The following is a 25,477-nucleotide window of genomic DNA, read 5'->3' on the forward strand; positions in this document are numbered from 1 at the left end:
ACATTTATTTCCACATGTGTGTGTGTGCTCAGTCATGTCCAACTCCTTGCAACCCTATGGACTATAGCCTGCCAGGCTCCTCTGTGCATGGGATTCCCCAGGTAAGAATACTGGAGTGGGTTGCCATTTCCTCCTCCACAGGATCTTCCTGACCCAGGGATCGAACCCACGTTTCCTGCATTGGTAGGCGGGTTCTTTACCACAGCCACGTGGAAAGCTGGTTTCCCCACACAAGCACCAAAAAAAAACCACAAAAAACAAAACAACCCACAAAAATACAGACAACAAAAAACCACACTCCCCTGCCTACTGTGGACAAAACTTGGCAAGGCGAGGCAATATTTTGTGTCCATTTCAGGAAATCTCAACCTAATCAGGTGAAATGATGGTACCATTGTTTATCTTCAGGTGCCTAAGACACCTGAGAATCCGGTGGAAGAGGAACTTTTTCAGATTGGCCTGTGGCTTCCGGCAGTGTCGAGGAGCTGGTAGCGCTGAGCACTCAAAGGATGAAATGGATTTACCCGCAGGCTGAGGGCAGCGCTGGGTTGGCGAGCCGTGGAGTCAACATCCATCCATTCATTCCTAAGGGGGGAGAAAGGAAATACACTATCCGAACTCAAGAGGCCTATTGATTTATCCCCGTTAGCAGGCAGGATACTTGACAAGCCCACGTCTTGGGGCTCGATAGCGTCTTTATTGCGAGAAGATCTCGCCCGCGAGTTCCCACGGAGGCCAGGAGTCAGCGGGGCGCACTTTCCTTAAAAAGCCTTCTTCACAGAGTGGGCTGGAATCGCAACCGTTAAAGAGGCCTCACCGCACAAAGGGGCGTCCCGGCGGTAATCGGTAATCGGGAAATAAATTTGATTTTCTGAATTCTTCGGCAGCTGGTGACAAAGGAGCAGGTATGGAGCGCGGCGGGGGCGATCCTTGCAGAGGCGGCCGCCTGGAGGGGCGCGCGAACCCGCGTCTCACAAAGGCAGCTGGCGGCGGCACAAAGGCTCGCCCGGGGCTCCGCGCGTCGGGGCCGGTCGGCCGCGAGCGGCGCGGGGCGCGGACTGGCCTCGGCGGAGGCCCTGGATCGGCCGAGGCTGCCTCGCTGCTGGCCCGGCTGCAGGTACTGAACCCTAGGACAGCAACTGCCTTCATCCTGGAACTTCTGCTAGGGCCACAAGCAGCAGGGGACTTTGAAATTTTCAATCGGTTCATCAAGAAGTGTCCACAACCCTTGCCTAACCCAAAGTTTTGCTGTGATTTGGAAGGGATCACCAGAAATTCCCTGAAATTTCCCTAAGTTCCTCTCGTCTCAATGGACTAGGCCTTCCCTTGTCTTTGGTCATTTCCTGAGTCTTGTCCTGTCTCGTAAGTTTCTTGAAGGGCAATGGTGTATCTTATTTTTCCTTTGGTGGCTAAGTCGAAGCGCTAAGGGAAAACCCCTGGGAAATGGAGCTGTTAGGCTTGTAAGGGCAGGAATTAATGCTTTGTCATTCATTCATTCAAAATTATTTCCTGAGCACTGCTCGCTGGCCCCCCAGCCCTGTGCTGACTTTCGGACATTTTCACCTCTTCTGGCTCCTGTCACATCTTCCTAAGTCAGCTACAGTAGTAGCACCTCCCAAACTCTCCTGGAACAGAGTGTCTGGCTCCCCACCAGGCCTAGAAAGTCCTGCTGGTAAAGGCACAGATTTGCTTCTCCTCAAACTTGAAGATGTGTGTGGGCCGGATTTCCTCAGCACCACTCTGGAATGTTCTGACAGTCATTACCCTAGACACTAGCCAAACTTTGGTCTCACATCATTCCTGTCCAAAATGAGGCCATCCATAACATTGCTTTTGTTTGTAGAGGATGTCAGGACTCCAGAAAAGCAGACTCAGAAAGGAACAAAATGTGTTAAATAACACACAGCTTACTATTCCCACTCTCTTTACCTAAAAAGAAGTCTAATGTCTTTGTATTAGTCACTCAGTCATGTCTCTTTCTGACCCCAGTGTCTTTTGCAGCTATTAAAATACAAGTGGCCATTTTAAAAGATATTATAGAAGTGGTGCTCCCCTGCTAGATTAATTCTGCCTCAGGCTTAATTCTTTTTAAAAAAAACTTTTGGTGGCTCAGATGGTAAAGAATCGGCCTACAATGGAGGAGACCTAGGTTCCATCCCTGGATTGGGAAGATCCCCTGAAGAAGGGAATGGCTACCCATTCCAGTATTCTTGCCTGGAGAATTCCATGGACAGAGGAGCCTGGCAGGCTACAGTCCATGGGGTCGTAAAGGGTTGGACACTAACACTTTCGTAGTTGATTTACAATGCTGTGTCAGTTTCAGGTGTACAGCAAAGTGATTTACTTATACGTATACATATATCTGTCTTCCCTGATGACTCAGAGGCTGAAGAATCTGCCTGCATTACAGAAGACACAGGAGACATGGGTTCGATTCCTGAATCTGAAAGATCCCTGGGTGGGGAAGATTTCCTGGAGGAGGAAATGGTAACCCACTCCAGTATTCTTGCCTGGGAAATCTCATGGACAGAGGAGTCTGTCAGTCTACACAGTCCAAAGGATTGCAAAGAGTCGGACATGACTGAGCAGGAACCCTGTGCCTAGTATCCATATATCTTTTCCTTTTCAGATTCTTTTCCCACATAGGTTATTACAGAATACTGAGTAGAGTTCCCTATGCTATACAGTAGGTCCTTGTTGGTTATCTGTTTTATATAATGTAGTGTATATGATGGGACTTCCCTAGTGGCTCTGGTGGTAAAGAATCTGTGCTCATCCCCAACCTCCTAATTTATCCCCACCCCCTCACCTTTCCCCTTTGGTAACCGTAAGTTTGTTTTTGAAGTCTGTGAGTCTGCTTCTGTTTTGTAAATAGGATAATTTGTATCATTTTTCTAGACTCCATATGTAAGTGATATCATAGAATATGTCTTTGTCTGATTCACATCAGCTAGTATGATAATCTCTGATCCATCTATGTTGCTACAAATGGCATGATTTCATTCTTTTTTGCGGTTGAGTTGGCAGATTCTTTTTGTTGTTGATATTCAGTTGCTCAGTCCCGTTCAACTCTTTGCAATGTCATGGGCTGCAGCATTCCAGGCATTCCTGTCCTTTACAATCTCCCAGAGTTTGCTCAAACTCATATCCACTGAGTCAGTGATGCCATCCAACCATCTCATCCTCTGTCATCCCCTTCTTCTCCTACCTTCAATCTTTCCCAGCATCAGGGTCTTTTCTGATGAGTCAGCTCTTTGCATCAGGTGGCCAAAGTATTGGAGCTTTGGCTTCAGCATCAGTTCTTCCAATGAATATTCAGGGTTGATATCCTTTAGGATTGACTGGTTTGATATCCTTGCTGTCCAAGGAGCTCTCAAGAGTCTTCTCCAGCACCACAGTTTGAAGGCATTAATTTTTCAGTGCTCAGCTTTCACATCTGTACATGACTACTGGAAAAACCATAGCTGATTCTTTTACTTGACCCTTTCTCTCAGAATCAATTACCAGATAATAATACCAATGCCTCATGTTACATGCCCTTAGACTCTGTCTCAGGGGAGTCCTCTTTCTTGCTGGAGTCTTTTTATTTCAAGTTAATCCCTAATTAAATTCAATGTAATGTGGGACCTGTGTGTGTGAATGTGGGTCTGTGCATGTGAGCAAGGTGTTTGCAATCAGCACCACAAAGCCTGAAAATGAAGTCTGATTAAATGAGAATCTAAATATAGAACACATACCCTAGGAGATCTAGGAAGAAAAATTATTCTCACCCCAGCACAGGGACAGCAACCTACAGTGTGTGTGTGTATGCGTGTGTGTGTGATGTTGGAGCAGTGTGATGCTGATAGCAGAAGAACATAATTATCAGACTCATAGGACGTCAGGCAAGGAAGATTCCCCTGCTTCACTGTATTAGTGATCTACTGCTGCATAACAAATTACCACAAACTTTATGGTGCACAACAGCACTCATTTGTTATCTTACAGATTCTGTGGGTCAGGAGGCTGGGGCAGCTTGGCTGGGCTTCCCATTTCAGGGTCTCTCACAAGGCTTTCATTCAGGAAGCAGCCAGCCAGGGCTGGGGTCTCATCTGCAGCTTGACTGGAGAAGGATCAGTTTCCTGGCTCACATGGTTGTGCACAGTTCCTGGAGGGTTATTGGACTGAGGTCCTTGACTCCTTGCAGCACACTGGCCAGAGGCCACCCTCAGTTCCTTGCCTTATGGACCTCTCTATATGGCAGCTTACTCCATCAGAGCCAGCGAGGCAGGCAGTCAATACAGAGAGTCTGCTAGCAGGGCAAGTGTTATAGGCTTATGTAGTGTCATCATGGGATTGAGTGGCATCCCACCATTTGTTGTATTCCATTGGTCAGGAACAAGCCACAGCCCTACCTGCTCTTAAAGGGAGGGGATTATACAAGAGTGTGGACACCAGAAGGTGTGAACCATGGGGGTCTCCTTAGAGTTTGTCTACCACATTTATCTCACCCTATAAATAGACTAGGTTGGGGATGTGCCCTGGTCACAATCTCAGTGGTTAGTCTAGTGGCTGGATGTTCATCTCGCTAGGATTTCTATTTTGTCTGTGCTCTTTCCTCTATGGCATGTCTCCTAGATACAGGTGTAACACCTGTGAGGCCCCTGGTTCTGGAAAGCAGGCTGGTCTCTACACAGCAGCCTTTGATGGCTTCCAGCTTAACATCCATTCCCCATAATCACTGTGGTCTGCTCCCAAGGAATGCAAGGAACCATTATTTCCCTGGCCTCCACAGAATATCCCCAAACCAACACAGTAGAGAGAATCTCATTTCCAGATCAATTAAATGGGGACATTTTGAGAATATCAGGATTTTTCTAGTCCCCTACTTCTAACCTGCTCCAACTCCTTTCAACAGCTGAGACAACTGAAGCTAGGAAGAAGTAATTTCTTCAAGCCCCCATGGACACCGCCCAGCTCTCTTTCTTTCTGACACATATGAAGTGTCAGTGAGAAGGTACTGCCTTAAGCAAGTAACCATAGGACGGGCTGGCCTGTAGGTCAACTGGAACTAGGACTCAACACCCTCAGAGTTGCTCCTGTAACCTTGGAGGTTACTCCTCCATCCCTCCATTGCAGCCAGAGCTCCAGGACCCCAGCCCCATCCAGGCCCCAAGACCAAAAGGAAAACCATCAAGAAAACAACAGTCCTCATCCCATCAGGTCATGTTGCCTCTTGAGAGGGGGAAAAAAAAATTACTCAAATCATCAATTCCAGACATGCAAATCTGCTTAAACAGCTAGTTCCCCAGGGACCACACATCACTGATAGAATGCAGTGTAATAGAACCCTAGCTTTGCCTCTCTAATTTCAGTAGGAAATTACTGAAGTGGGAGTTACTTCTAGATTGACATGGGGAGAGAAAAACTGAGATTCCTTTTTCTGGGTCCAAGTCTTTGTCTCACCTCCCCTCTGCACTAGAGAGAAGAAAGTAGTATTTTTTGATCTTTGGTCACTGCATTTGGTAAAACAGCCTCCCAGGAAGCCATGAACAAAATCTCCTCCATCTGTGTTCTTATCAAAGCAGCCTCTGGCTGCATCTCCTTCCATAGTCCTCAGAGGATAACCGCTGGAACTAGTGAAACAGGGTATAAGGAGTTCTTATGTTTAAACAGGGTATCTTGAGTTTAGAAACCCTGAGCTGTCTCCTTGCTGGCTTTGAAAAGCTGAAATGACTCCATGTGTGGAAGTAGTTCAGAAAATACATAGAGGCTGTGCCTCGGATCAGCTCATTAAGTAGTGCTGATCCTGGGCTGTCTTTGAGTCTTATTTCCTGGGATCAAATGGACTTTCTTTTTTTTTTTAATTTTTGAATTATTTTTAAAAATTGAAATATAGATGATGCACAATAATTTGGGTATACAGCAAAGTGATTCAGTTTCATATATATATATGTACACACATATATATATATATACACATATACATATTCTTTTACATTATAGGTTATTGTAAGATTTTGAATATAGTTCCATGTGCTATGCAGTAGGTCCTTGTTTATCTATTTTATATACAGTAGTCTGTATGTGTTAATTCTGAATTCCTAACTTATCCCTCCTCTGCTTTCCGCTTTGGTAACCATAGTTTGTATTCTATATCTGAGTCTATTTCTGATTTGTAAATAAGTTCAAGCATGTAGACTTCCTGATGGCACCTGTTTTCCAACAGAAATAAGAAATAGACTTCAGGAAAAAAAAAAAAAAAACATTGAATGGTTTGGGAAGAAACAGAAAAGGTAACACTTATTTTAGCAATAAGATGCACAGAGTTGGTTGGTTTCCACTCTGGACTTTCACAGCCCTTCTTTGTACCCCTGTCTGGATATTGACAACTTTTGCAATAGTTGTAAACTGTTGCTGGGGAGACTGATGCAGCATGGGAGCAGGGGTTGTGTCTTGTCCATTTCATTTTCCTTTTTGTAGGCCTTACACAGCTCGTAGTGGCACAAGTTTGATGGGTAGTTGAGTTGATAAATTGCTTTGAGGAAAATGTCTTTGACTTAGTTATTTTGAATTTTTGTTAACAAATTGTCTACTAGCATTCCTGTGCATACGCAGTCAGCTTTGAAATGATATAGAGCAGCTATGTGCAGTATATGAACTTTAAAGAAAACAAAGACTTCCACGTGGACATACAGTAAGTCCCCTACATACCGACCTTCAAGCTGGGAACTTTCGAAGATGCAAGCGAACATTCCATCCATGTCAGGTGTGAGTGAATTGCAGCTTGTCCTCTGTCTCCTGTTGTTGACGATCCTTCAGCTCTACCATCTCCCACCACCTCTCCCTCCTCCAGTCAGTGACTCTCTTGCTCCTGTGTGCCAGCTGTTGTACCGTACTACTGTACTTTTCAAAGTATTGGAGTGTAAGATTTTAAATGTTTTATATTTTGTTTGTTTTTTTTATGTATTATTTGTATGAAGAGTATTGTAAACATATTACATATTACAGTATAATACTATATAGCCGATTGAGTTAGTTAGGTGCCTTGGCTAACTTTGTGGACTTACAAACAAACTGGACTTATCAACACACTCTCAGAATAGAACTCATTCACATGTAGGGGACTTATTGTATAGCATAAATGAGTCAGGTCCCTCTCAGGAATTAAAAGGAGATCGTATGCCTATTATTCCATGTTCCTAGTCATTCCCTGTATGTACTGAGCACTCAATGAGTCTACATGGCAAGCTAGAGGCTTTATAGAGACTATCACAAAATCCCTTTAAGGTCCTCTTATGCTCATTTTACAGATGAGAAAACTGAGGCACAGAGATGAAGTAAACTGCCCCAGTCACTACCTGGTGATGGAGCTTGAGTCATCTGGCTCCAGGCCCCAGCTCATGACCTCTGAAGGGTCATGGAAACTTTGTCCCAGCCGTGCATCGACTGCAATTAAGGTCTATGACACACTAGTGTCTGCTCCCAGTGCTTCAAGTACATGAATAAAAGTGATCAGGTTTCTACCCTTGAAGTTCTCTAAGTGGGGTGAAGGTGGGAGCTCAGACAGGCACATATTACTATAATGCAGGATGAAATGAAAGTGTCATCAAGAAGCAGGATGTGCTATGGAGGATTAGGAAAGGTATTTTGCAGGAGATGAGTCTTGAGGGATGGGGAAGTTATCAACAGGTCATTGGGGAGGGATCCAGATAGAGGCCAGAACCAGCAGGTGGGAGGGGGTTAGGTAACAGCCAAGGGACAGGAGGCTGGGAGGTGAGGCAGGGCCAGTGCATGGAGGGTCCGGCTACCTGCCTGGAGGTTGTAGCCATTCTGGTAAACATTGCCAGGGGCTCGTTTAGATGAGCAAGGAAAACCTGAACTCCAGATGGGTGAAACAGAGCCTTGTGGGGCTGACGCTCTAACTACTGGCTTAATGTCTCTGTTAAGGGTTTTCCAAACGTGTCTCTTCTTTCTGAGGTTTCTGTCTTCACTGTTGGTTTCTAACAAGTCTCTGCTCTGGCTCCCACATCCCCTACTCCCTCTGCCCCCATTACCTCTTAATTGTGATTAGAGAGTTCTATGGGACTGTCTCAGTACCCTTCAGAGATTTGCGGTGGTTAATAACTTGCCTGGAGCCTCATTGTTCCAGCTCTCTGATCACTCTCTCACTCGCCCCAGCTGCTCCTCTGCGACCCCAGTAGCACTCAGCCATGGCGCTCCACGTTTTAAATATCACATGGTCCTTTAAATATCAAATGGTCCTTCTGGCCTCTTAGCCAATGTAAACATTATTAAAACCTCATTGTCTAGAAACTGAGTAGAAACTCGCTCATGAGAATCCACTTAGTAGCTTTAAAATGAAGCACCGTTCTAAAAGTTCAGCCTTCAAGGTGTTCGTGGGGAGAGGCTCGAGTCTACCATTCCTGTGGCAGATTACCCTCCAGTTCAGTTCAGTTCAGTCGCTCAGTCATGTCTGACTCTTCGAGACCCCATGAATCGCAGCTCGCCAGGCCTCCCTGTCCATCACCAACTCCCAGAGTTCACTCAGACTCACATCCATCGAGTCAGTGATGCCATCCAGTCATCTCATCCTCTATCGTCCCCTTCTCCTCCTGCTCCCAATCCCTCCCAGCATCAGAGTCTTTTCCAATGAGTCAACTCTTTGCATGAGGTGGCCAAAGTACTGGAGTTTCAGCTTTAGCATCATTCCTTCCAAAGAAATCCCAGGGCTGATCTCCTTCAGAATGGACTGGTTGGATCTCCTTGCAGTCCAAGGGACTCTCAGGAGTCTTCTCCAACACCACAGTTCAAAAGCATCAATTCTTCAGCACTCAGCCTTCTTCACAGTCCAACTCTCACATGACCACTGGAAAAACCATAGCCTTGACTAGACAGACCTTTGTTGGCAAAGTAATGTCTCTGGCTTTTGAATATGCTATCTAGGTTGGTCATAACTTTTCTTCCAAGGAGTAAGCATCTTTTAATTTCATGGCAGCAATCACCATCTGCAGTGATTTTGGAGCCCAAAAAAATAAAGTCTGACACTGTTTCCACTGTTTCCCCATCTACTTCCCATGAAGTGATGGGACCAGATGCCATGATCTTAGTTTTCTGAATGTTGAGTTTTAAGCCAACTTTTTCACTCTCCTCTTTTCATCAAGAGGCTTTTTAGTTCCTCTTCACTTTCTGCCATAAGGGTGGTGTCATCTGCATATCTGAGGTTATTGATATTTCTCCCCGCAATCTTGATTCCAGCTTGTGTTTCTTCCAGCCCAGCATTTCTCATGATGTACTCTGCATATAAGTTAAATAAGCAGGGTGGCAATATACAGCCTTGACGTACTCCTTTTCCTATTTGGAACCAGTCTGTTGATCCATGTCCAGTTCTAACTGTTGCTTCCTGACCTGCATACAAATTTCTCAAGAGGCAGGTCAGGTGGTCTGGTATTCCCATCTCTTTCAGAATTTCCCACAGTTTATTGTGATCCACACAGTCAAAGGCTTTGGCATAGTCAATAAAGCAGAAATAGATGTTTTTCTGGAACTCTCTTTTGCTTTTTCCATGATCCAGTGGATGCTGGCAATTTGATCTCTGGTTCCTCTGCCTTTTCTAAAACCAGCTTGAACAACTGGAAGTTCACGGTTCACGTATTGCTGAAGCCTGGCTTGGAGAATTTTGAGCATTACTTTACTAGAGTGTGAGATGAGTGCAATTGTACAGTAGTTTGAGCATTCTTTGGCATTGCCTTTCTTTGGGATTGGAATAAAAACTGACCTTTTCCAGTCCTGTGGCCGCTGCTGAGTTTTCCAAATTTGCTGGCATATTGAGTTGAGAGGGTAACAGGCAGGAAGGCCAGGGGTCTCCAAATGGAGGAAATAGCCTACAAGTGTCAGACATTTTTCTCTCTCTTAAGGGGCAGGAGGAAACAAACTAGCAATATTTTTTTCCTTCTCTATACAAATTTAAAGAGAGGTTTCTCTTAAAATACTGTGTTGCCAAAATGACACCTGGTTTCACCTGAAGTTAGCTATTCTTGAGCCTAGAGATAACCAATGCCTTTTTCTTATGGAAATGTTTGTCTTAAGCCATGCTAATGTACTACGCCTTTACCCCAAACTCGGTCTCCAAGTCGGTTAGCCTCTGGGCCCAGAACCTACTTGACAAACCAGTATGTTATACTCAGATATTGTTCCCCTAATCTATGTAAATGAAACTATTTGTATGGTGGTCTGCCCTTCTTTAAGAATCAAGTTAATTATTTTATGGCCCAAGATAAACCATTTGGTGCCAAGATTATCCCAAAATGCATCTTATGGGGGAGGGGCCTGGTGCTATTCTGAATTATAAGACATTCCTTTCTTTCATTAACAGACTGCTAGTGACTATATAACATCCAGCTGAAGACTAGCAAGGGGGTACTCTTTCTGCCCCCTTCTGATGCCTATGTCAGAAGCTTTCTCTATCTCCTTTATACTTTAATAAAACTTTATTACACAAAAGCTCTGAGCGATCAAGCCTCGTCTCTGGCCCCGGATTGAATTCTTCTCCTCCGGGGGCCAAGAATCCCGGTGTATTCGCGTGATTCAACAACAACCTTTCAGAGTGCAGCACTTTCACAGCATCATCTTTCAGGATTTGGAATAGCTCAACTGGAATTCCATCACCTCCACTAGCTTTGTTCGTAGTGATGCTTTCTAATAGGGCCCACTTGGACTTCACATTCCAGGATGTCTGGCTCTAGGTCAGTGATCACACCATCGTGATTATCTGGGTCGTGAAGATCTTTTTTGTACAGTTCTTCTGTGTATTCTTGCCACCTCTTCTTACTATCTTCTGCTTCTGTTAGGTCCATACCATTTCTGTCCTTTATCGAGCCCATCTTTGCATGAAATGTTCCCTTGGCATCTCCAATTTTCTTGAAGAGATCTCTAGTCTTTCCCATTCTGTTGTTTTCCTCTATTTCTTTGCACTGATCGCTGAGGAAGGCTTTCTTGTCTCTTCTTGCTATTCTTTGGAACTCTGCATTCGGATGCTTATATCTTTCCTTTTCTCCTTTCCTTTTCACTTCTTTTCACAGCTATTTGTAAGGCCTCCCCAGGCAGCCATTTTGCTTTTTTGCATTTCTTTTCCATGGGGATGGTCTTGATCCCTGTCTCCACCTTTGCCCAAATGTGTCCAGTGGTTATGTTCACCATCTCTGTCACCCTTCCTCCTTCTCAAGGTCACTGGCTGGAAGGGGGCCAAACCCACTGAGGAGCGGAGGCCGCACTTCAGGAATTTGGTACCTTACTCTTCCTCTCAGCCCTGTGGCTTCTGCTAACTCATGTCTTCCACTCCCTGTGGCTTGAGATTCTACAACAATACAAACATTCTTTGAAGGGGGTGCCTTGCTTATTCATCTTTCCGATCCACTTAGCTTGGCACCCTGCACACAGGAATTATTCAGTGAGAGTTTATTGACTTGCTTCTTTCCAGTTCACCAGCCTTCATGGCTTTGACTCCATGCCCCAGTGCCCCTCTGCTTGTCTGGGCACAGGAGTGGTCCCAGGCAGCCTGGCTTCCATCAGTCAACTTTGCAGGTCTTATTTCCTGATATAATCATGAGCTTAGTTCCACTCTGAACCTCCTCCCACTTCTCATGTCCCTCTAAAGCTATCAAGCCTACAACTTGATTCTCAAAATACAGACAGTGGGCTGGAAAATACTTTTTAAACTCCAAAGTGCAATGCAAATGTAGAAAATACAAGTAAAATGATGAGATTTCTATGAAGGACCATAATGGCTAAGAGTAGAGCTAGAATGGTGGCATAAAGGAAGGACTGTACAGACAAGGTAGATAACTGTGAAGTGAGTTTAGTTATCTAGGAAGTCATTCTCTCTTAACAAATATCAGTTGAGACATAACTTATATATTTTCAGTTGGAAAACAAAATGGATTTCTTTCAGGAGGGCATGTGTGATTTCATTTCCTCTACTTCCAGAAACTATTTGAGAAACCTACAATAAGTTATCAGCCAGAAAAGGAGAAAGAATTTACATATTGGCCCCAGCTTTAAAATTCTGTGATCACTTTTCCTCTCTGTGTCTCCATTTGTAAAATAAAGGGTTTAGGATTGGAACAGATAACCTGTAAAGTCCTTTTTGGCACTGGTGGCCTATGATTTGTTGAGAAAATCAAGTTTTCTGTGATTCCTTACACGGCTGAGTTCACTTCCTACGTGTTTCTTCCTGACATACATCTCCTTTTTTGCCTTTTTTTGGTTGTTGTTTAAGTGTAGCTTTCCCCGATTAGACCATAAGCCCTCCCAGGTCAGGACTGTGTCTTGTCCAGTTTTGCGCCATCCTGACTCAGTAACTGGCACATAACAATGATTACTGTTCAATGAAGAGGTCTGAGGTGCTGTCAACATCTTTGTTTTTGGGTGACTGAAGGGCTGGGCTAACGAATAAAACTTGCAAAGGACTGTTACTGGGAGAAAAAGATTTCAAATAGCCTGTCTGAAACATTCTTCAGAGATTCATTATCATATCTTCTGAAGCTGGTGAATAAAGGAAATCTAAAAGGGTAGCACATCTCCATTGAACACATTTTTTCAGTTTGTATTGATTTTCTTGACCTCTTCTAAATTTAACTCGTGTCTGTCTGGCCATCTCTGATCTCTGACAGCATTTTAACATCATAAGCATCTTTGCAGGCTGATGGAGATGATCCTACCAGCCACGCGTTTGGGAGTGCCTGGGGTGTTGGTTCATCATATGTGTTGATGAACCAACAACATAAAATGGTGGTTCATCATTTTATCTGAGCTAAGGTGATGTCAAGACACAATTTCTTAAGTGGAAAACTCAGTCATTCATCCAGATGTTTTGTCTTTGAGGAGTAGATATGCTCACCTTTGATAACATAAGCTCCTTATCATGGAGTCCTTAATTTGAAGGGGCCCAATAATATACAAGCTGTTGAGCCTGTACACAGACTGCTGAGTTGGGGGACTGACTAGCTGATTTTGTTCCATCAGACCGACTGCCATGATCATGGCTTGGTCACTGTCTTTTTTTTTTTTTTTTTTTTTAAAGCAGCTTATATTACTGTTGGATTTACTTTCCCTTGTAAACAAATATTTTTCAAGTAGAATCATTCAAATGTGAAAACTTGAGAGAGGATGCTACAATTGGGTAAGAGTTAGCATGACAGCTCGTGCATTGGAGTCCTGGGTCTCATCTCCCTCGGGTCTGGAAAAGATTCTTGACAGCACAGTGTCTAGATCTCTGTTGGCTGCTGGAGTCCTTGCCAAGGAAGTTCAATATACCTGAATAGACTCAGTGGGCAGAACGTACTCTGTGCACCCAGGTCAAGAGTCTGGAAAACGGTTGGGCAGGTACTACGCCTTGCCTGGCTAAGCAGATAGAATGAGAAGAAAAAATAAAGAGAGATGAGGATTGAAGTAATTCAAAAAATAAAATTCAGGGTTAAAGAATAGAAAGAGAGGAAATATTTCACTGACCTAAAATTGAAGACATGTAGACTTGAGTATATAGGGAGTTGTGCCAATGAGTTCAGTCTTCTGGTTATGTCCATAGTGGAGCCAAACCTCAGAGAGGGGTCAGGACTGCCCAAGATCACACAGCTAGTTAGAGATATACTTGAAATTAGAAGCCAGGTCTCCTGGCTCTAGCGCTGGTAATAGGACACCATAAAGTTAGCCAAAACTTATTTTATTAAGATCATCTATGTTTATTTAATAAAGCCAGAGAGTCAGGGAAGACAAAACAACTTAATTAGTTATGATTCATCAACTGGCCTTCAACTCCTTCTCCCTTTTTTTCTCTGAAGAGTGTTTATTAAGGTTCAACTGGCCTCCATTCTCTCTGAAGCTTTGAGTCTTGCGAGAGGAAAAAACTCTAATCTTCTTCCTGGTCTCATGAGAGGGACCTATAAAAACACCTTGAGGTCTTACCATAGCAGCCCCTCAGAGAATAAGATCTTATCCAAATCTGTTTTTCTTTTGAAGCCTTTTTTCTCCAGTCTTTAAACATAAGACAATTCAAACAGTTCTTCGGTAGCATACACCTCTTTATTTGACTGGGTGGAAGATACTGTTTTTGAAAAATTAACTGTGATAGTGTTATTCCCCGCCCCCTCCATCTCCAGCAGAAGTATACATGTCTGAGGTTTCCTTCTGCCCCAGGCCCTTCCTCTTTGATCCAAACAGCTGGGGCCTAACTGCATCACTCGCTGCTCCTAAGAAGAGTGTCGCAGACAAATGCAGAGAGCCACATGTCAACTCATGCATGTCACTAGGGAATAGCAGGGGACAAAGCTGGAAGAGTAACAAGGGGGGTCAGTGTATGAGGGCTTTAAATGCTAAATGAAAGAGTGTTTTCTTCATCCTATAGGCCTGGGATGGCCAGAGGAAGTATTTAAAGGGGAAACACCACAATCAGATTTAGTGTTTAGAGAAGTTTGTGGTTGCACTGTGGATAGTGGTAGCAGACAGGTAGCAGTAGGGAGGCCAGTTGCCAATCTGTTGTAGAGGAAACTGTGAAGGGAGAGGTAGAGATGGCTTGACTTTGGGCAGTTCCAGTAAGGAGGAAAGGGAGATAGAGTCAACAGGAAAAAAAATAGAAGAAAGGAATGGAAGGGTCTGGCTATGCTGAGCATGGAGAGTAGAGGCATCTGTGAGGTTGGGGATAGGAAATTAGGAAGGGAAGTTGAGGAAAATGAAAGTTCTGGCCTGGAGGCCATAGCCTATCCAGGGGAATGGCGGGGGTAGGGGGCGGGCGGGAGGGGTGCGGTGGGGAGCAGACAAATGTGGCACGATGTGGTCCAGGGGTGGGGTGGAGGGGAGAAGGAGTGACAAGTTCAGCTCTGGCACATTTAAGGAGTTTGTGGGCTATGTAGGTGGACAAGTCCTAGGGGAAGCTGGAAACACAGGTGTGGGGTCAGGAGGGCCCACAGCTGAACACGTGGACTCGAAAACTGACAGAAAGTGGGGGCAAGTTTATGACTAAACGAACATCCAGCGTTCTAACCATAGGCTCTGCATCCTACATGCTGTCACTGTATTCACTTTCTAAAGCACCACTCAGACCCAATTACTCTACCTTTACCTGCAAATACCCCTACATTTCCTACAAATCCAACTCTGCTTTCTTGACTGTTTTCATTCTCATGCTTATTCTTTTGTCTTCTTGGAATGTTTCTTCCAAGAATGCAATCTCTTACTGCTGAAATGTATTGTGTATTATCTATTCTTCCAAGAATCAAATAAAATCTTTCCTGGTCTCTCACCCCCCCCAAAAGTGATCTGTTGGGTTCCTGGACTTTTTAGTTTAAATTGTGATAATTCTTTTGCTCTGTGACACCCCTTTGCCCACTACCACCATCACATCCTCTCCAGCCTCTCCCAATTTCCACACCATGTGCTTTAAGGAAGGGACACGACTGCAGACTGCAGAGAGCAAGTAGGTCAGATCTTGTACTTGAGTTTCACAAATTGAGGATGTAGAGTTACAAGAAACTGGATTTTTGAGTTAGCATGTTATATGATATATGACAGATCTGGAAGACTGGATTGAAAACCAGGCTTCCTTACTCCCAAGTTAGATGAAGAGTCTTCAGATTGGGGGAGGGGTGAGTTGGAGGGAGGTTTATGAAGTTTGGGTTGAGAGAACCAGGCCTGGAGAGACCACTCAGACAGAAGAGGAATCCGCCTCCAGGAGTCAGGCAGGCTCTGCTCTGCTGGGCATGGATGCTGGCAGCCAGAGTGGTGCTACAAACCACCCAGTCTCCATCACAGCCTGCCTGCATCCCACCACATTATGGGTATTGAGGAGCCCCATCAACTGTCCTTCCTGTTGGACCACTGCCATGGACCAGCCATTAGGAACCCTCCTGTCAATGCCCAGAGACTTTGTATAGTCCCTATCTGGCTTGCCTGTGTGGACAACTCCCTTTTCAACTGCCCCAGGATAAAGGGGCATCCCAGACATCCATATCTACACTTCTGTGACATTACCTGGAAATAGCTCAAAATTTCCCTCTTACAGAAAGAAACATACTCCTTCGGCATACACTTTTCTACTGGTATAGATGATCATCTCTATTGTGTTGCAGATATTCCTTACTGCTGGATGTCTTCTACTTGCCTCTCCAGATACACTCTCTGCTCTTCTTCCCTCCTCTCTTCACCAGAGGCTGATTAGTGTCGACTGTAGGCCTTTGGACTTCCTGTTGGTTTCAGTCAGTGGAAAGCCTGGCAGGAGATTGGACGGACAGAGCATGAGGTCAGGACATTTATTCCCCCAGCTTGAATTCCTCTCTCCTGAGTTCCTGCAACCTCTCCTTCTCCTTGTTCCTTCCAATAGGGACAGGTAGCAATCTCTGTGTTACCAGCTACCTCAGGATATCACTGTTGTTTCTCTGCATGCCAAGTCACTTCAGTCATGTCTGACTCTTTGTGACCCCATGGACTGTAGCCTTCAAGGCTTCTCTGTCCATGGGATTCTCCAGGCAAGAAAACTGGAGTGGGTTGCCATACCCTCTTCCAGGGGATCTTTCCTACCCAGGGATCAAACCTGTGTCTCTTGTGTCTCCTGCATTGGCAGGCAGGTTCTTTACCACTAGCGTGTTTCTACGCCTTGCTTATATCTTCATCACTCATGCCTTTGTTAAGCTTCCTCGAATTATCCTAATTTGGTTATGACATCTGATTTCTTCTGGAACACTCCTGTGGATTGTATTCAAAGATGGTGAAAAAGGCATCTCCCATCCTACATGCTCTTCTTAACGTATAGTGTGACTTTGACAAATCTCCCTCTAGAGGAAATGAGACTGTGACTTCTGAACTAGTCATATGATACAGCTTCTGCCTGATTCTCCTGGGACATGTACCTTTGGAGCCCTGAACTGTCATGTAAACAGTTTATCCTAAGGCTGCCATGCTGTAAGGAAGCCCAAGTTGGCCCACTCAGAGAAAGAATGTGGAGAGGCTCTGAGACGCTATGAAGAGAGATGCCTAGCCAGCCCCCAGCTGCTTTAGCAGCCTGTGTCTGGTTCCAACTAGAGAGGAGCCCTGTGCCAGAACTGCTCAGCTGAGCCCTTCCTGAATTCCTGTCCCAGAAGTACTACGAAAGATACTAAAATGATTGTTGCTTTAAGCTGCTAAAATAGGGATGAATTGTTAATGTAACAATAGATTACTAGGGCAGACTCTCATAGATATGTTGCATAGCCAGCTCTCCCTACTGAGCTGTGAGTTTCCTGTAGTGAAGGGATCATGCCTTGTTATCTTCCCTAAAGAAGCAGGACAGCAGTCCATTCATGAATATTTGTGAATGTGTCCAAAGGATGCAGCTGATTTGAGTTTTGGTCCTCAAGGAAGATTTGTGTGTGCTGCTTACTTGGAAAATAAGAAATGAGGACCATTGCACCGTTGACTGCATGAAGGCAGACTGTGAGTTCTGCTTTTTTTTTTTTACTTACAAATAGGCCTCTTTGAATCCCAGTGACCACAAGCAGATATCCCTCAGAATTAAGATGCTCTTTAAAAAATAATATTTACCCTAAGAAGTAGAACACTAATTGTGCCAAAATGAGGCCCTAGACTTTCCCAAAGACTTATCGAAAACCCCATCCTAAGGATGGGCTCCCTGTTTTCTCCCCTTTGTGTGCGTGCGTGCGTGCGTGTGTGTGTGTGTGTGTGTGTGTGTGTGTGTATGTGCTTTGTCAGCTCAAGGCCAGCAAGAGAATGCTCTTTAACTGGGAAATGGAGTTAAATGTGGGGAAAGAGGCCACTACTTGGATTACATTCCTGAGATGATGGGTCTGAAAAGTGGGAGTGCCAGAAATTTCCTGGAAAGTTTATTTTTGCTGAGTTTTAAGCCTGACTTCAGACCATGAGAGCTCTTGGATAATGCCAGTTTGTTGAAACATGTAGAGAGCCAACTGTCCCTAGAAATGAGGTTTTCTCTTGCCAGCTGCGAGTTTTGTGGTCTGGCTCGCCTCTCTACTCGAGTTAAGGCAGACCTTAACTCTTACAGCAAATTGTCAGGAAAGGTCAGAGGGATGCCGTGCTGCCAGGATGGCTGATAGGAGTTCCTCTAGACCAGTGCTTCTTCCAGGGAGCTTGTGAAAACACAGATTCAGACTCATGTGGTCTGGAAGAGGGCTAGGACTCTGCTGGTCCAAGGATTAGGCTTTGTGAGACAGCCTTAGAGGCTGTGGCTTACTCACCAAGGGTGGGCCCTTGACTGACCCACCTTCATTGGGCAGTCCTTCCATTGGGGTTCAAAGTTTTTTTAATTTATTCCCAGGATCTTCTAGTAAAATGAAAATGTCTTGGGTTGGGATGGGGTGAGGGAAAGGTATCCACCTGAATTGGGGCAGCAAATAAGTCATTGCTACTTAAAATCAATCATCCCGACAACTCAGCTTTAAGAAACTTACCCTTTGCTGGGCTCCGTGCCAAGGGCTTTTTGTGTGTTGTTCTGACTCATCCAATCCTAATAATCACCTGGTAAGGCAGGTCCTAGTGTGCCCTTCTTACACATGAGGAAACAGGAGCAGAAAAGTTAAGTTCCTTTCCCAATGTCAAACAGCTGGTGTGGAGCAGCACTGAGATGGGTTATAAGACTTCAGAGGCCCAGGTCCTGAGCAGGAGGACCCGAGAGGCTCCTGTACGCAGCAGAAGGGTCAGATTCAGGGAGAGGATGGGGGAGAGATGATGGGTCAGCCACCTCTTTGTATTTCCAGGGACAACGTGGCTACATATTTGGCTGAAAGTAGTATTGGCTGAAAGTGGAATTGTAGTAGTATTGTTTAATGTCCACATTAAACCAATTATCCACGTCTTTATTTAGCATTTCTGAACATGCTGTGATACATCTGACCTTGCACTAGGCACTAGGGTAACACTCTGAATAAGCCACATCTCTGCCTTACAGAAGTACAGAACTTCTTTGAGGAGGGTGACCTGCAGTAATGCCAGGGTGACAAACGAGAAACACGCAACCACAGCTAATCTCACTGCCATTTTCATGACCCTGGAGCAGACACTTCAAATGCAGAAGTTAAAAAGTCTCTGCCCCCAAACACTTAACCCCCTCAAGGATTTAGTTGGTGCCTTGTTAGTATCTCAGTTGACACACTTTGCATGTCCCCGTCTCTCTGTCTTTGCTTGTGCTGTGTCCCCCTCTAAAGTACCTTTCAGCCCCTTCTCCCTTGTCTAAATCCTGGCCACTTCCTTCGTGAAAACTGAACAGATCCCCTAGTGACACACATCACGTGGACCTACACTTGTCCAGGGTGACCCATTGTCCCAGTTTGCCCTGGTCTGAAGCATTTCCTGGTGGATTGCATTTCCATAGCCACGTAACAAATCATCACAAACCTAGCAGCTTAGAACAACACCCATATTAGCTTACAGCTCAACGGGTAGAAGTTCAGGCATGGATGGCAAGGCTAGGTCCTCTGCTCAGAGTTGCAGAGGCTGGAAGTCAGGTGTCTGCCAGGCTGAGTTCTCATCTAGAGGTACTAGGTAAAAATATTTTCAAAGCTCATTCAGATTGTTGGCAGAATTTAGTTTCTTGCATTGCTGGGCTGAAATCACCATTTCCTTGCCAGTTGTCAGCTGGAGGCCACTCAGCTCCTAGAGGCTACCTGTATTTCTTGTCATAAGAGCCTCTCTGTCTTCAAAGCCTCATTGGATACTCTTGTACTTCAAATCTTTCTGACTTCATCTCTGACCTCCAGAGCTAGATGTAAAGGGCTCTTTTGATACAGTCAGGCCCACTCAGCTAATCTCCCTATCTTAAAGTCTATTTATACCTGCAAAATCCCTTCAAAGCAATACCTAAGTTTAATGTTTGATTGAATAACTGAGTGAGGCTCTGTATGCAGCAGGTACTAGGAATTTGGGGAGTGGGGCTTCCCTGATAGCTCAGTTGGTAAAGAATCTTCCTGCAATGCAGGAGACCCCGGTTCGATTCCTGGGTCAGAAGATCCACTGGAGAAGGGATAGGCTACCCACTCCAGTATTCTTGGGCTTCCCTTGTAGCTCAGCTGGTAAAGCATCCACCTGCAATGTGGGAGACCTGGGTTTGATCCCTGGGTAGGGAAGATCCCCTGGAGAAGGGAAAGGCTACCCGCTCCAGTATTCGGGCCTGGAGAATTCCATAGTCCATGGGGTCGCAAAGAGTCAGACATGACTGAGCGACTTTCACTTTCGCTTTCTAGAATTTCTGCCTATTTCATTCGGGATGAAAGTCTGGGACCACATGCCAGTCTGTTAGCAAATTCAGCAAGGGCCAGGCATTGGTTATTCATCTCTCTTCCTCACTTCTGACCACACCTCACAGCTCTGCACATGGCAGGTTCTTGCTTGGTAAGATGCCCCGTTGACAAGGCAGCTGACCCCAGTGACATGTAGCACCAGGACAGGCAAGGCCTAGGGGCTGTGGCTGTGAGTGCCAAGTCAGACAAACTCAGATTCAAGCTCTACCCTCACCAGCTTTCTGGTCTTTGACTAGACACTCAAACTCTCAGAGCTTCATATGTTGCTATTTAGTTGTTAAGTCGTGTCTAACTCAGCGACTCCATGGACTGTAGCCCACGAGGCTCCTCTGTCCATGGGATTTCCCAGGCAAGAATACTGGAGTGGGTTGCCATTTCCCACTCCAGAGGATCTTCCTGACCCAGGGATCAAGCCTGTGTCTCCTGCATTGGCGGGTGGATTCTTTTACCTCTGAGCCAATTAAACCTTAATGAATAAAAATAGCTGCACATGTTTACATCAAGAAAAAAAGCCCTATTGATGCAACTGCCCTGGAAGGCAATGATAATAGTAAATGTAAAAAATATTGCAACTGAAAAGTCTATAAACACTTACCTGAATCTGGTTCATGAACTGGATATTAACAATCACTTTGGTGTTTATAAACCTGCCTGAATGTTTTATCACCAAACAAACATGCATACTGTCATTTATATTCATAGGGATTTTGTTGAGGGGGGGGGGCATCACTAATTGTTTACCCATAGTCAATATTTGTTTTGTTGCATTTTCTCTTAAAATGCATTGTTATGGAGTCCATTCTGCACTGGTAACAATGATGCTATGAGGATTAACTGAAATCATGTACATTAAGCATCGAACTCACGGCCTGGTGTATAGTACATTCCGTGAAGCCAGTTACTGTTAGCATTACCACACTAGAGCCAGTTAAATGCCAGCAACCGGATACCTCCTGTGGTGCCATCTCTAGGCAAGATGCAGACGGAAGGGCTAACCAGTCACAGTCCTCCAGCAATTGGAAAAATAGAAGGGTTGTCTTGCAGTGATGTCCTAACCAGCCTAGGTAGCTGAACTCTACTCCGAAAATTCCTTCAGTAATTTAGCGCAAGAAACACATCTTCCTTCAATTTAAAACTTTCGGGTGGTATAGCAATACAGATGTTAAATATTTGGTGGGTATGGCTCGAGGGTAGGGGGTGGGTCGGTAATTCTGAATCCTTTGAACATCTTAGCGGCCTCTCTGGATGAAAGGTGTATGTTGAATGCGGCAGTATATGAAATTAAAAGAAAATAATTTTCTGCTCAAACAGTTGTGGGGTCTCTGCAGACCAGAGGGATGTCTCAGAACAGTCAGTGGACCTTAGGGCACAGGGCCCTTTGGAAAACATCTGGAAATGGCACATCTAACTCCAACACAGCAAATCAAGGATAAAGTTGTTTATGGAGGAATTCCTCAGTTTCAGGGCATTTCCTTGCAAAAAGAGAAGGCCTTCTACTGCAGACTTGTGCCGAGAAGAGTGTGCTAAGAGGGGTTTATTGTTTTCGTTAAAATAATTTCAGCTTTGGATGATTCTTTACAAAACAACACACAGCCACAAACAAAAGACATCCAAACATTCCTTTCCCCTCTTCCTGCTCCTAAAGAGCACAGCTTGAGCTTTAAAGGGGGACTTACTGCCTTTGTCCTGGAGCCAGCAAACCAGGTGGTCACACAATCAACAAACCAATAACAATGACAGACATTACAATTTTCTACTTCGCTGCCGTAAACAAACACTGAGCAATGGGGCAGAGAAGGCCTGGGCCATCAGCAGCCTGGGTAGAAAAGGAAGACAAACAGAGTTGGGTCCCAAGATTTAGAAGAGGCCTCAGGCAGCTCCAGAGCTGGGGGGAAAGAAAAAGCCCGCCTCCTCCCTTCCTCCTTCCTTCTTCACAAATGTTCCAGTGAAGGATCCCTTAATACCTAAGCTTAGTGGAGCTTAGCGAACTGTAACAGGCCCAAACACGGACCGCTGTGACCTCCACAGTAAATCACTTTCGAGATAGAGATTGGCATCCCTCCTTGACCCTCCTACACTGCCTGTAGATTAGATTTAAGCAGTTGAAGTTGAGGGGAAATGTTTTTTAAAAATTGCCTTTTCCACTCTATTTATGTGGATGGGATTTCCCATCATGAGCATTATTTTTTTGAAATCTTTAAAACTGTGAGCTGTCTTGCCTCTTTTTCTATGTCCTTTAAAAGGAAGTTCCATTCCCAGTGACCTTGATGTAATTTCCAGTAGCCTTTTTCAGTGGTTTTCTCTGGACTGGAAAGGATTCGGAGGTCATTTAAGTCCAGCAGTTACCTAACATGGTTGTTAGCACTAGCCGGAAGGCTCTGGGACCTGTGGAATCAGACTTAGGGGGCTGGCCCAGGAGGTGTGTTTAAATGCCCCTGTCTCTCATCACACCCTTGGTGAATCTCATATGGCTTCTTGGTGGACATGAGTCTGGGAACCATAGGAAGTGGAAATCTCTCCCACACCATCATCCTCAACGTATAGGTGTGAAAACTGAATTCCAAAAAGGGGTCATGATTTGTCCCAGTTCATGTGACAAGTTGATGGCAGAGGTCTCCTGACTGAGTTCAAGAAAGACTAGGACCTCTCGTCTGTAGCTGTGTGCGTGTGATTCTGACTCCAGGGCTGAAGAATGACCCTATGGTGACAGGGATGGGCAGCATGCTGGTTTTACAGGGAAGCTGCCTCTCTGGCAACCACATTCACCTCACCAAAACCTCACTTGGGAGACTCTCAGTTCCTTGCCAAACTCAATCCATCTGGCTCAGTATCCTCTGGGTCATTTCTCTTGTCTGGTGTGTTTGTCCAAGACTGGTGGTTAAAGCTGAGTTTCAGATTCAGTAGCAATGATCTCATTCCTGGTGAATGCTTTCTTTCTCCCTTCCTTCCTTCCTCTCTCATTCCCTCCCTTCCTTCTTCTCTTTCTCTTTCACAAAGAAGAGAAAGCTGTTACTTTTTTTAGCCACTAATCCTTCGACTACTTGTCTTCCCTGGAATTTTCTGAGCATCTACAGAGTTAAGTTGAGGAGTTGAGAAGCTGAGTGCAGACACCACTTCTGTGTCCAGGAACCACCTCCCTCCTTGTTCCTCTAGTCAGGGTGCTTGTTGGAAGCATCAGTTGAGGGCAGCTTTGTGCCCTGGATCTGTGCCACCTTTTGTTACTAAAAAAGGGAAAAAAGTTTAATCTGTCATCATTCTTCTGTTTGTCAATGTAATCTGTGGGGGCAGGGATGCAGTTTTCAACTCGGACATTCCCAGGAAATAGTTACTTTAGTTTAGAAAACCAGTGACCTTACTCAGTTTCATTTCTTCTTTCTCACCTTCTTTTTCCCCCTTTTTCTTCCCCCTTCTTCTTTTTCCCTTCTCTCCCTTCTTCGGGTCAGCCTGTGTCTTCCCCTCATCACCCTCCTCCTCGTCCTCATCACCTCCCCTGGAGCTGGCAGCAGGAGGAAGAGGGGAGAGGGCAGGACAGCGGGGAGGAAATGAAGAAGCAGAAACCAGTGAATGAATGAACACAAGGGTGTGATTGTGATGATCCCAGCCCTGGTCTGGGCACCCGAGGGAAGGTCTGGGATGACGTGTTGCACAATTTGAACTTTCGAAGCAATGAGCTCTGCCAGGGAACTTCCCCTGCTGCATTCTGTTTGATGTGGGAAGCAAAGTAAAGGTTACAGTTCATCTTGAGAAGAGAGTGAATTTGATGGTCTCCATACTGAGCCCAAACTCTCTTCTCCCTCTCCCACAGCACAGTCTCAGAGACAGCTTCTTACTGATACACTGGATGGACCTCAGCTGCAGCTTGAAGGGTCCGAACATACCAATAACAGCCAAAATGACGCCCACCGACTTCTACCCCAAACTGATTCCTTCTCTGCTACCTTCTCCTTAGAGGACAACAGTTTTGTAACTCGGGAGTCCTCCCACGTTCGGTGGGGGTGCTTGGGCATATTGTAGATGGAGACAAAAGGAAAAACTCAGGAAGATGTCCTGTCTTTAAATCCTTTCATATTTTATACATTGTAAATGCTTTGCATTAATTTTTATTTTTAAAAATATGGCATTAAAGTGGTATTTATCTTGATTACTGAGTTTTTTGATTCTTCCTTCAATTTTGCCCACTGGTCTCAACTTCACCTAAATCCCTCCAAACTCTGCAGTTTAATTGGTGACCAAGTCCTAAATCCTGCTAATTCCATCTTACAACTTTCTCTGAAGTTCCCTCTGTCTCTGTCCCTCTGTCTCTCTTTCAGTTCTGCTGCCAACACACCATATGAGGCCATTACTCTTGCTGGCCAAGGATACAGCAACAGCCTCCTAATTTGTCTTCCTGCTTCATCCACCCTCACTCCCTAACAGTCCTTTTTCTCCAGTGACTCCAGGGTGACTTGACAAATCCTCAACTTGACATCTTCCAGGGTCTCCCTACAGCCAGCCCAATAGAACCAGCTTTGGCTCAACATCACAAGTCCTCTGATGTTTGGCCACAATCTTCCCTCCATCTTTACTTTTACTAACATATGATTTGCTTCCCTTTTGCTTGGTTATGGAGTATGGAACCTTGTTGTTGTTTAGTTCCTAAGCTGTGTCCAACTCTTTGCAACCTGCAGCATGCCAGGCTTCCCTGTCTATCACCAACTCCCAGAGCTTGCTTAAACTCATGTCCATCAAGTCGGTGATGCCATCCAGCCCTCTCATCCTCTGTTGTCTCCTTCTCCTCCTGCCTTCAATATTTCCCAGCATCAGGGTCTTTTCCAGTGAGTCAACTCCTCCATCAAGTAGCCAAAGTATTGGAGCTCTAGCTTCAGCATCAGTCCTTCCAATGAATATTCAGGATGGTTTTCCATTAGGATTGACTGGTTTGATCTCTTTGCTGTCCAAGGGGCTCTCAAAAGTCTTCTCCAGAACCACAGTTTGAAAGCATCAATTCTTCAGTGCTCGGCTTCTTTATGGTCCAGCTCTCACATCTGTACATGACTATTGGAAAAACCATAAGTTTGACCGCATGGAACCTAGGTATTGAGAAAGTATAGCACTAGATCTCTTGAGAGAACAGGTATTTATGAAAAATTAAGTCAGTAATCAAGTTTGGAGTTGGTTTCCTTTTTCCCCTTCTTGGTGATGCAAAATGATTTTTAGCATAT

At 44.9% G+C, this 25,477-nt stretch overlaps 1 long non-coding RNA gene across 1 annotated transcript; it reads left to right on the plus strand.

Moving 5' to 3' along the window:
* Positions 1 to 680: 680 nt before the first annotated feature.
* On the plus strand, positions 681 to 24,819 carry LOC129644870 (uncharacterized). The gene is made up of 3 exons (XR_008711024.1): positions 681 to 905; positions 17,286 to 17,439; positions 24,082 to 24,819. It is a non-coding gene; the product is annotated as an uncharacterized LOC129644870 (long non-coding RNA).
* The last annotated feature ends 658 nt before the right edge of the window (positions 24,820 to 25,477 follow it).

This window comes from Bubalus kerabau, chromosome 2, assembly GCF_029407905.1.
Source record: "Bubalus kerabau isolate K-KA32 ecotype Philippines breed swamp buffalo chromosome 2, PCC_UOA_SB_1v2, whole genome shotgun sequence".
NCBI classification, from domain to species: Eukaryota; Metazoa; Chordata; class Mammalia; order Artiodactyla; family Bovidae; genus Bubalus; species Bubalus kerabau.